At 42.8% G+C, this 12634-nt stretch overlaps 1 long non-coding RNA gene across 1 annotated transcript in view; it reads left to right on the top strand.

The window, feature by feature from the left end:
• The first annotated feature begins 590 nt into the window (after positions 1–590).
• Positions 591–12634, top strand: part of LOC146858744 (uncharacterized) — a 350319-nt gene continuing 338275 nt past the window's right edge. The window contains exon 1 of the long non-coding RNA XR_014979697.1: positions 591–717. This is a non-coding gene — a long non-coding RNA (uncharacterized LOC146858744). The remainder of the gene's footprint in view (positions 718–12634) is intronic.

Below are 12634 nucleotides of genomic sequence, written 5' to 3'. Positions count from 1 at the left end.
TTGCATTTCATGGGGTTGATTTCTGTAAATAACATAAAATATCAGTGCTAATCGTAGGAACAAAATGTAACACAGCATGTCATTCATAGTACATGAAAACGCGACACATGCACAATGTAAATGGGGGAATGTCAAACACAATCATACAGATAACTGAACAGCTTAAGTCCATGATGGTACATGGTTACGGTAGTGTTGTAAATGTATATTTAATGTAAACACTTTAGTTCATTTAAAACAAGTAATATCTTTCAACAACAAAAATACACCTATTGTGGAATTTGGAACTTTTCCATAAAAAAGCAATTCGTTTGTGAAACAGACATTCAACATTCTAGAACCTTCCCGGATCTGTTCCCTTTTGACTAAAGCAAGATGGCCGCTAGACCGGTGAGCGGTCGGCATTTGACATCAGTTGCTAAGGTTTCCTCCCACGCGAAGCGCCGTTGCCTCCCTTTGTTCGTGGGAGGAGCCAGATTGGAGGTTTCGCCCGCCGCCGCGCAACCTGGGAGGAGCCTCGAGTAAAGAATGCTGCATTGGAGCACGTGAAGCGCAAAGGTAAGAAGCGTGTGGGCCTTTGGTGCGAATGACTAATGTAAGTTTCCCCACCAATAGGAAGGGGGTTCAGTGCGTCACAAAAAGTGTACCCATCCTGCCTCGATTGAGAACTAGAAGCGTGGCGGTGAATGTATATTACAGCCAGAGCACCGTGGAGAGGTACAACTTCTGCTTTGTTACATTTAATATTGGAGTGTATTGAACGGGTAGATTCTGCGAAGATTATTTTAGAGGTTTCGTTGAATTTTTTTTTACATTAATATCACAGAGGACAAGGCCCTCTCAGTGACACTATTGGAAGTACACATTTTGCCAGAAGCATTGTGAAGCCTTGGTAGAATTTTGAGTGAGGAAGTGTAGCCTAGGAGTTCTAGGAAAGTTGCACTTCGCATAACATAGGCGGCATTCATCATTTGGCTATCTTAATAATTGGTATATGTTAAAGGTAGTAGTGTAAAAAAAGTTAGAAATAAATAGGCACCGATTGTATTAACTGCTTGTTATGCTATTTTTTTCATGTGTTACATTTTTAAGAGTTTTCTTCCAGCCCCACTTTGGAATAACAATATAGTAATTTCTGGTAGACCACTGTGATGGGAGAAAAGGTCAAAGTGTATGGTTTACTTATGAGTTACGATGTTTTTCATGAAAAATTGAAAATTGTACATTAATGGGAAATGAAAACCCATCTTTTTTCTCTTGGCTGGTCACACTGCATCCATCACTCACCCATTTTCGGAGGGTCCGTGTTTCAAAATTACAAGCTGCTGTAATTTGAGCATCTGGCCTGCGTCCTGCAAGCAGGTTAATATATTATTTTTGCACAAGAAGTTATGGACTCATTCGAAAATATATAAGTGTAAATTAAACTGCTGAAAATAAGATTTGAGTTTCTCCATTCCATAGATATAAAGTCAGTCGATAGTATTTGGAAATCTAGATACGGAAGCACAAAAAAGTGTTAACAAAATACTGTACGCAATCTGCAGATTGCAACCAGTAAAGATTTTTTAAGAACCAATCTACATACTAATAGCTGGTTAGTCAAAATATGAATCGTAGTAAGTTGAATTCTGAACTTCCCCATGAACATTAATGGAGCAGGTTGCAAATAGCAACTCATTATGATTTCAATGACATCATAGAGATTGTGGCCCGCCGGGCGTCAGATCACCATGTCTGTGTTCGCATTTCAGTAAAGTTATTATTTTTTTAAATGCACTGCGTTTTCCCTCCGGAAACCAAGCTGCGTCTAAAAAAGAAAAGGTCCACTTTTGTTTGTTAGTTTGAGAGTTTGCAATGATCCAGTGGATCACTGCTTATTACCAAACAATTAAAAAAAAAGAAATAATCTGTCCTAAAAATACTAATTAGGAAGGTCACAGTTTACCAACCACCATCCCAATTTAGGTATCAGTATCGGATAGATTGTTGCGACCTCAGTTGTCACAACCATTGATGGATGGCATGCCACAACCCAATTGTGATTTGTAAAGAGTCACAAATCCCCTTCATAATTTGGAAAGGCTTTTCCTACTCACGAAAGGCATACATTGTAAAACACTCTTTTTGCCTTTGCAAACCTGTGATTTTTTCCAATACCAGGCTATCCAACCACAAAAGTGCTTTGTACTTCAGGCTTCTGATTCTCAATTTTGAGCCTGTACATGGTGGGGTTGGGATTGCCGTAAACGTGGTATGTAAGTATATGTTGACAAAATAAATTGTCGTTTTTGCAGGAAATTAATTCATTTGGATAAGTTGGATAAATGTGTTGTTGAATAAAATATAAATCAGAGTAAATGTATTTTCCTGTTAAATATAATGACTTACTGCATTTTGTTCAATTATATATAAAATATAGTGCTGCCTTCATTGTATTTTTGAACAGTATTTTTTATTTTGTTTATTTTATCAACATGTTCTGTTGTGTCTGTATATTTTTGCAGTTTAATATTTGTGGATATGAAAACAGCGAAAAAAAGCCCCAACAAATGAGGTCTTCTTGAAAACTTTGAAAGCACAGGGCAATGGTTTTCATCCATTTTACTGTCTCTGGGCCTGGTTTTCCACTGAGGTGAATTCATAAGTTTAGTGTTGAGTAAAGCTGTGTGATGCCAAGAGGCTAACTCTTGAATATTTATACCAAAAATTGCTATATAGCACTAGAGATTCTGGAACTATTTCACAGTGTGGCAGTGTGGCGGGGTACCATGTCTAGTTAATTCTCAGTCTGCTCTCTGTAATTAGCGTCACCACAGATAAAACCGTGAGAATCCAGATGGTTAAATGTGTGTGCCTTATATCTGGTTTAATAGTAAAAGTGCTTCTCCATTGTACTGACCAGTGGCATAAGGAGGAACAGTGATTTGCCCATTTGTCGTGACAGAGTGGGGCTTCACTGTTGCACTCTGATGTTACACTTGTTTGACCATATATTTCCTAAACTATCCCTATCACCATTTCTGTGGCAACAACCTGCCGGAAAAAGCTCACCACTTCTCTATAAAATGACCTGTACCTAACTCCATCGGGAACCAACTAGTATTTTAGAGCCAACAAGCCTGCTAGGATTTGTTTCAAATGGTCATGTATCCCAGCAAACGTCTGTCTGTGCTCGTACTTCACTAGCCTTTTTAGGCACTGAACCATCATTTGATTGACTATTCTCCAGCCTAAATGCCTTTCAGAGGGTAGATGCATAATTTAACTATAGCTTTACATGTGCTTGAGTGTATTTCAGGGGTTCCAGAGGGAAAAGGCTTGTCCAGGACTCTCACCAATTTCTTACAGCGTCTAGCATAATCACTGGCACTGTCGCTGTCCTATAGGAAAACTAGACATTTTGATACAGACTGGCACATCTACAAGATCATTTGGGGCCGAATTTCTTTCCAAGGCACTGGTCTGACATGTGATTGGCCTTGCTCACACCCAAGAGGACTTGTAGAGCGCTGGGCCACAAGTTACTGGCACTTCCTCAACTATGCTAGTACTGTCCCAGGAAGCACTGAAATTGACTGTAGCCTAGCATGTGACTGAAACAGCCCCTTCCCCAGTGACTTTTTTTTAGAGAAATGGCTGTGTAATGTACCCCTGCTTTCTTAATAGCCTGGCATGTATGTGGCTTACCCGTTTCTTACCTTTGAGAGGCACCAGCCTGTTGAGTGCACTCATGAATGTCAGGACCTGCAGCTCTGATTATGCTTGCTTATTTCTTTACTCCTACCACAGCAGCCAATCAATAAACAGTAAACAAAAACTAAATTTCCCATAAACATGAGATAGAGTCCCTCTACCAATCATGAGGTACTACCTCTTACTTATAGGGCTGACACTCTTTCCCAGCCTCTTTCTTTGCTGCTGTCAATTAAGAGATACCTGATTACTATATTTCATTTGTTATATAACCTGTGGAATAGCCTGTTATAATTGTGGTACGTTCATGTGCTTTTGTCATACCATGTTTCTGTATGCATTGCCTTTTACTCTGTTGTTGTTTCCGATCACTTTTTTTAACCAGAGTTTATTAGTTTTTAAAGACATCATCAATATACATGAACATTTTCCACGTCAAATCTAGTATATTTTATACATAATATATTTGGTCTTTATTCTCTGGCAGATTTTTCTTAACATCCCCTTCTAACAGAACCATTCCCCCCAACCCCCTTGGGTTGCGCTTAGGTGAACATGTAAGTACCTCTGTGTACTGTTGGGTTCTCGTGAGTCGATCTTCTGGATTCTATTTGTTGTGGTGTTGTGGCGTCAGTCATCTCTAGTCTAAGTGTCCTTCTTGTCTGGCTCTACCAACCGCTGGGTGCTTGCCCCACTATTGTTGTCCTGTTTGCTCGGCATCACCTCGTACACTAGACTTTCCCATGCCCTAGCCCTTTCTATTTTGCCTACCCCTCAGCTGGCTTCCCTGAGCAATAGTCTACCTTCTGCTCCTGCCCACTTCTCAAGCTCTTTTTTTCAGGCAACTATCCGTGGCCGTCCTGGAGCTTTCCAATTCCTGGCTATCTCTCTCTTGGCCAGGACATAGGTGAGGTCCTGGAACTTTCCGGTTGTTTTATTTTTGGGCGTGTTCGAACCACCCTAATAGGAAGTTGTCTGGGGTGTGCAGAAGCTCTTTGTCAATGAGGTTGCCTATCACCTGTCTTATCTCCTCCCAAAAGAATTTCAGCATGGGGCAGCTCCAAACCATGTGAAGTATTTGCGCCTCCCTCTGCCCGTTTCTCGGGCACGCTGCAGTTTCTGTTCCAAAGTATCTTCTAATTCGGGCCGGCGTTAGATATGCTCTATGTTGCACGTAAAAATGTATTAATTTAAATCTCGCATTTCTAGATGAGTTTGGGGTTCGCTCTAGGATCTTGTCCCACACTACCTCCGGGATCTGCTTACCCAGCTCTTCTTCCCACTGTAATCGTAGGCGCTTTAGTGGCTTTTGCATATCGTCTCTCATTGCCTCGTATAGGCAGGCCAGCATCTTAATCCTTCTTGCTGACAGCACAACATATCTACACTCCGCTAGCACCCATGGTTCTATACTCCCAACGTTCCAGTGCTTTCTAATCCTTCGTGTGAGGGCCCCATTCTTCAGCAAGTGGCCTCCCGGCAAGTCGTATGCAGTTTGTAACTCTTCGAATGGTTGCAGTCCAGAATCTTGATACAAGTACCCCATTACTTTCAGTCCTGCTTCGACCCAGTCCTCCAGCCCTGCCCAGTGCTCCCCTTGTAGAAGACAGCGCAGCGTTGTGATAGGTATATCGGGGGAATAGGGGGTCGCAGCACCCGCTCATATCAGGTATCTAGCCCAACAGTGCACCACCACCCTAGTTTCGGCTGTGTCTTCAGACGTATTCCATGCACTCGTAGCAGGACTTTCACCAGGGTTGTGGCATCTGGCGCGGCCAGATATTGTTCCCTTTCCGAGTCGCGGTCTGCTGCCAACCATTGGATGAGCCAAAACAGCTGTGCAGCTATATAATAATTCTCAAGATCAGGAACCGCTAATCCGCCCTCCACCGTGGAGCGCCGCAGTGAGGACAACGCTACTCTCCTGCGCCCTGCTCCCCAGAGGTATGGCGTAACCATTGAGTCAAGCTCTCTGAATGTTGCTCGCGGGAGCCACACCGGAAGAGTCCCAAAGTAGTATAGTAGGCGTGGTAGTGTTACCATCTTCAAGAGGGCTACCCGCCCAGCTACCGACAGCGTTCCCCAGAAGTCCATTGCAGTTTTCGCTGATTCTATCACTCTACCCACATTAACTTCTAGTAATTCTGTCGCTCCGTGGTATATTTTGACTCCAAGATACTGTAGGCAGATAGGTTCCCATTTCAAATGTTCGAGATCAAGTGGTGGGGGGCATCGGGCATCATTGAGTATCAGCTGGATTTTTGCCAGTTGACTTTAAGGCCGGACACAGTGCCAAATCGGGCCAGCATGTCACGTGTTCCTCGCAGTTCGTCCGCTGTGTTGCTTAGGAATAGCAAAACGTCATCTGCATACAATGCTTTGAAATGTTGCACCACTCTTGTCCCCAGGCCATTATAGTCTTGTCCGCTCCTGGCCTTGCACGCCAGCGGCTCCATAGCCAGTGCGAACAGGAGTGGGAGAGGGGCGAGGGGGCATACCTGCCACGTCCCTCTCATCCGATCTCTGTTGCACATTTCAGCAGGTGTCCCTTTAAGGGAGAGCTTCACGCTCCTGTTGCTCTGCAGGCTTTCCGCCCTCTGTTGCAGGTAAATACCCTTTCTTTTTCGTGTGATAATGTAGATTCTTCTAGTTTGATGAATAAAGATTCTGGATTTCAGGGAGGCTAGCATTATGCATTCATCTTTTATTGCTACTCCGTGCAGCACTTTGAAGCAAACTTTTAAGCACGCTTAAAATTCTAGAATTAGAAGTAATACTACAGTCTAAATCCAAACGCAGCAGCCATCTTTCTCTTTACAGCTGCTCCGAGGCTAAAACATCCAGTAAAACTTGAACTGTTCCAGAAAAGACCAGAATGTCCAGAATTCCCACTCTTGTCTCCTATATTGAAGTCCTCAATCGTCATTGATTCTCTGTACCAATATAACTTTGAAATAAATGTAAACTGAAATCTGAACGTTTTCTTAGCAAAGAAATGCATATACTGAATACTGTAAATGATGTATAAAATGTATAAACCACTCTCCTCACAAATTTACTCTTACTTGGGAAGGAAGGGCGGGATAATTCTAGCCTCCCTGTCTTTAAATGAAATCCAGATTCTCTTTTCATCAACCAGGAGAATCTGCCTTTCTTGTCAGGACCGGAGGCTAGTATTATGGGTATGTTCAAAGCTGTGAAAACACAACTGACGAAACATGTTCCCTAGGTTTCAAATAAAGCCTTGTAAATACATCAGCATTAGACCAATCTGATGCTTTCAAAGTCTCTTCAAGGTGACCTCCTGAAGTAAAAACTGTACTCGCCATTGCATCTCTTCACAAATTTGCCCCACATTTCTGCATATCAATTCCCTCTTCAAGCATACAAAATCTAACCCAATGCTCTATAGTTGCTGTACTCAGGATTAAAAGGTCTCACATAATAAATCAACAACATAGTTACACCATCCCTTCCATATTCATTCATTCTACATTAATGTAATGTAAATTGGAATTTGTAGAGCGCTATCTGTCACTCCACGAGGAGTATCCTGGCGCTGGTAGATTTGAGGTGAGAGGAGGTCCTAAACGTGCTAGATCCTAGACATGCTAAATCAGTGCAAGACAGAATGCAGCTGAGGTGCTATATATCCATGTCTTCAAAGCCTTCCTGAATTGAGTTTCTGAAATCTTAAATTGATTGGCAGTGCGTTCCAGGCTTTGGTCCCCAGAGCGGCCACAGTTTTTCCTCATTTTGTTATACATCTGAAAATGGGTGGTTTAAGGAGGTTGGTTGTCAAGGACCTGAGAGTCCTAGTAGTGGTGTAGGGGGAGAACTGTGCTGAGAGGTACTTAGGTCCTAATTTAAGCGTGGCTCTATAAGTGAATAAAAGGATTTTAAAAAGGATTCTCTTGTGAATCGGAAGCCAATGGAGGACTTTAAGTGCAGCTGATGCTGAAGCTCTACGTGGGAGCTTCAGAACTAGACGCGCCGCAGCGTTTTGGACAACTTGAAGTTTTTTTATAGTAGATTTGTTGGCTCCTACAAAAAGGCTATTGCAGTAGTCCAGGCGCGAGAGAATCAGGGCCACTGCTACTGATTTCTTTGCAGGGAGTGGAATCAGATCAAATAATTTTTTTAATGATTTGATGAGGCTGAAGCAAGTCCCAGCCGTGGCCGAAGTGTGCGGAAGGAAATAAAGCGCAGTATCAAACTGTACCCCTAGATTTTTAGCTACCTTGACCATGTCTGGCGGGGTGTAGTTCCCTCTGGCCACCACATGTCCGGCTGGAAAGATACATCTTTCCCAATGGGAAGGATTTCCGTTTTGTCGGTGTTACATCTAAGGTGGTTATCCTTCATCCACTGGATGACTTTCGACAGGCATCTGTATTGTTGTTATTGAGAGTTACGATCATTTGAGTATCGTCTGCATAGGACGTTACTTCAATCCCTAAGGAGCTTATGAGAGAGATGAGCGGGGTCATATAAATGTTGAACAACAGTGGGCTCAATGATGAACCTTGTGGGACTCCTGTTGTTATGTTTCTCTCCGTCAAGAGGAAGGTACCAAGGGTCACCGCTTGTCTGCGGTTGGTAAGAAATTATTTAATCCATTCCAGAGCAGTACCTGAGATGTCGCCGCGTTCGAGTCTCTTCAGAAGAATACCATGCGAGATGGTATCGAACACGTCCGACAGATCAAGTAGGATCAGGACTGCTTTCCTGCCTTTGTCGGCTAAAGTTTTTAGTGCGTCGGTAACTTCCAAAAGGGCTGATTCTGTTGAATGCCTTGTGTGGAAGCCCGATTGTTGTGTGTGAAGAATATTAGCAACTTCAATGAACTTGGTTAGTTCATTATGTACAAATTTCTCTGTAATTTTGCCTAGCAGGGGGATTAATGAGATGGGCAGGAGATTTGAAAGCACGGAGGGGTCGATGTTTTGTTTCTTTTTAAGTGGTTTTACAGAGCCAGTTTCCACTTATCTGGTACTATGCCCGTGCTTAAAGAAGAATTGACTTTCTGATTTATGACTGGATTGAGCGTGTCAATAATTTTATGGAGAATCATGGGGGGGCAAACATCTAATGGGGAACCTGATTTGCAGGCTCTCATAGCCTCGTGAGTCTGTTCTAGAGATACAGGTTCGAAAGTTTTGATGCAGTGGGCAGTATCGACGGGAACTGGTTCAGTGGTATCATCCCAGTCGTGGATGGGAATGGTTAAAAAGTCCTTTTGGATATTAAGAATTTTTTCCTCAAAGTAGGCAGAAATGTCATCGCACAGAGTTTGTGAAGGAGGTAAACCTTTTTGCAACGCTTCAGGATTAGTAAACGACTTTATGATCGAGAAGATGACTTTTTGTTCGTAGTTGGCCTCCTTTATTTTCCTTGAGTAGTACTCTTTTTTGGTGATTTTGATCTGGTGGTGATAGTTTTCTGCTCTTTCTATAAGCTATTCTGTCTTCAGTGTTATATGATCTGATCCACTTTCGCTCCTGCTGCTTACAATTAAGGTGTTTTAGTGCTAGATCAGGGGTGTTTCTCTGGTGGCATTAGATCGTTGCATACAGTTGTAAGCCAGGAGTGGAGGAGATGAGAGTCCCACCCTGGATTTCCTATCAGGACGTGCGCGAGTGCTTATGCGTGGGCAACTAGCTTAGGGTTATCAGTTAGTTGTGCCCATTTACGTCTGGATTGGGAGTCAGGGGGTAGTTTATCAGGGTGGCTTTTGCTTTTCTGTGGAGCCATAAGTGTGAGTGGAACAAAGAGATGATCTGACCATATCTGAGGGAGAGGGGTGTCTACTGATAAAGCAGTGAAATTGGAGCAGACCCTGTCCAAAGTATGGCCTGCCCGATGCGTTGGGAGTTCCACCAATTGGTGCAAAGTTAGTAGCTCTGTACTTTGGAGGAAATTGTCGACTCCTGGCTCAGTTCTACATTCTAAATAGAGATTAAAGTCGCCTAACAGAGTGAAGTAAGCATATCTGAGCAGCAGATGACTTAAGGAGTCCCCAAGTGAGTCTGTGAAGGTGGCGCGCTGGCCTGTGGGACGATAGATCAGAGCTCCTGAGAAAGACATGGAGGCATTTAAGGAGATGCAAAAGCATAAGCTTTCCGCGCCCTTGATAGTATCAAGATCAAAGTTAGAGCAGTGTAGTGTGTCACGTAGAATAATGGCCAGACCTCCTCCTCTGCCATTTATTCTGTCTTTCCTATAGATTTTGTAATTAGGCAGAAGCGCGACAGCAACATCGGGGTTGCACCAGTCTTTCAGCCAAGTCTCAGTAATAAATAGGGAGTCAAGTTGATGATCTATGATTAGATCCCTGACATCTTGACAATGCTTACTGAGTGATCTGGCATTGATTAGACCTCCTTTGAATTGGACATTATGTGCTGTGGTGGATAGACTTGTCCTGTTCATTGATATGGGAGGGCCCAGAAGGAAATCCGTTTTGCAGCTATAGCAGGAACAGGCCCCCCAAATGTTATCAGGTGCGATCTGGCACTTACAGTGCCCACTAGAATTAAGGTGTTTCAGTACCTCAGAAGTATCAACAAATTCAGGTTGAATTCAGGCAGCGTTTCCTGCCCTTGGCACAGACGGGCTTGACTTTGGCACGCCGGCTGCACGCCTGCTGCGCGCGCCTGCTGCGCGTCCGGCCCAGCATGAAACTAAATAGCTGGCCGGGCGCGGGAAGGTCGTAGGTTCTGGCCTCCCTGCCGGAAGTTGACCAGACCCGAAGACAGGTCGGCCTAGTGAGGGTGTGTCCCCTTCCCTCCAATCAAACGGCAAGACGCCGGCGTTGGACCGGGGAAGCGGAGACGAGCAGCAAGAACACTGAGAATGTAAGTGTGCAAGAGCTTCGTAAAATTAAAATTAGATTAGGAATTTTAAAAAGACGCGCTAACCGCTAAAATGCCAGGCGGTATAACAAAGTTAATACTCCTTCAGACACGGTACTAGACATAATTTTGGATGCTCATCAAATCTTGGATAAAACACTGAGGAAGACACAGTTTTAGTTCTTTTTGTAATTTGAAATATAACTCCATCTGGGTTGTAAAAATGACTAATCACCTCCAAACCTCTTACACCCTTCCAAATGAAATCAAACATAAGAGTGGCTCACTTACAAGATAGTTTTTGTGAAGTCAAATATTTATTAGAAGGCCAACTCTCTAGTTTTTCAAAGATCAAATTAATATCCCACAAACTAATATCCATATATATGGTGTATATATAAGTATAGGTGGTCTCTGCAGCTTAATATCCTTCATAACTCTACAAATGTAAGTATCTCTTACTCATGAACATCCACCTACAGGAGCATGACCTGCCGCCACTGCTGATCTATGACAATATATAGTCCTATAACTCCAACTCTTTTCAAGATGCTTCCATGGGATCCAAATACCTCTCCATGCACCAACAAACTCATCTTTTCCATGATCCAACATAATGCTTTCTAGTTACTGGTGTCCAAGACGCTTGAAGCAATTCCTGAACCTGTTCTGAAAGACCTGCAAAGTGCTTTCCTCCCTTGAAATCTTCCAAGCAAGAAGTTTCAACGCCCCTTCAATAACTAAAGGATAAACCTCTCCTTCTGGACTTAACAGCTTTCCGTCCGAAACCGGAATCAAATATGGCTCCTCGATTACTAACTCCCGCAACTCTGAAAAACCAAGGCTGAGCAGTCCAAAATGGAGTGACCAGAACTATCTGACATTTCTGATTCACCACCTACAACACTCTCTGCATCATTGCAAAAGGGGGAAATGCATGCCCCGAAGTCCCCTCCAACCCTGTTGAAAAGCATGAACTGCTTCCGCTAAAGGATCTAGCTCCCAAATGGAATACTGAGGTACCGTAAATGTCAACCTTAACTCAAACAGACTCACCTCTATAGGCCCCCAAATCTCCTGAATTATTGCGATAAAAGAACATTCAGCCTGCAGTTGCTAGAGATGTCTTGAATTCCAATCTGCCTCGGTGTTGAACAGACCTGGTAAGTACTCTGCTTATAAACCTATCCTTACTTTCAGGCAAATACTCCAAATTTCCTTAGCAATCTGAGTTAGATTCTTAGATTTGCTGCCACCCAATCGATTTATGTAACAGACTGCTGAAATATTGTCCATTTTCAATAAAACATTGCAGTTCTTGAATGTTTTCCAAAACATTATTATGCAAGAAGACCTGCTCTCACGTCAAAACCATTTACATGGTCTCAACTCTCTTCACATGATCACCTGCTACCTGTCTCTTTTTGATTCAAAGAAGCTCCCCAACCAAAAAGGCTTGCCTCTGTCTCCAGTATATATATAATCTGGCCACATTCCAAATATTGCTCGGCCATTCCAAGCATTTAAATTGGCTAGCCACCAAGTCAACTCGTCCTGTACTTCTGCAGTAACCTTCACTTGGTCCCTATATCATTAACTCTCCTTTAGACCTTCCACCTTCAATTTTTGTAATGCTCTGTAATGAAGTGACCCCGGAAAGACCGCGTGAATTGAAGATGAAAACAAACCTATAATACTTGCTAAAGATCTTAATGTAATGAACTGTTTTTTTCAAAACCTGTTTGACTTCTGATTTTATTTTTACAACTTTTTTCTCTGGTAAACTTAAAGTTGCAAGCACCATGTTCACCTGAAACACGAGGGACTCTACCTTCTGACAAGGAAACAGTAAAGATTTTTCCATATTGACAAACCCAGGGATTCCAACAGATCTAATACAAAATAAAATTGTGTCTTTAGTTCTTCTTGATTCTGTGACATGATCAGAAATTTGCCCAGATATATAATCACTCGAATTCCTCTCTCTCTGAGAAACGCAGCAACTGGCCTCAGTACCTTCGTAAAACACCAAGGTGCTGACGCCAATCCGATAGGAAGACAAGTAAACTGATAAAGATATCATA

The sequence above is a fragment of the Triturus cristatus genome, chromosome 3_2, assembly GCF_964204655.1.
Source record: "Triturus cristatus chromosome 3_2, aTriCri1.1, whole genome shotgun sequence".
NCBI classification, from domain to species: domain Eukaryota; kingdom Metazoa; phylum Chordata; class Amphibia; order Caudata; family Salamandridae; genus Triturus; species Triturus cristatus.
The sequence above is the reverse complement of the archived record's forward strand: the minus strand, read 5'-3'. Positions and strand labels throughout refer to the sequence as shown.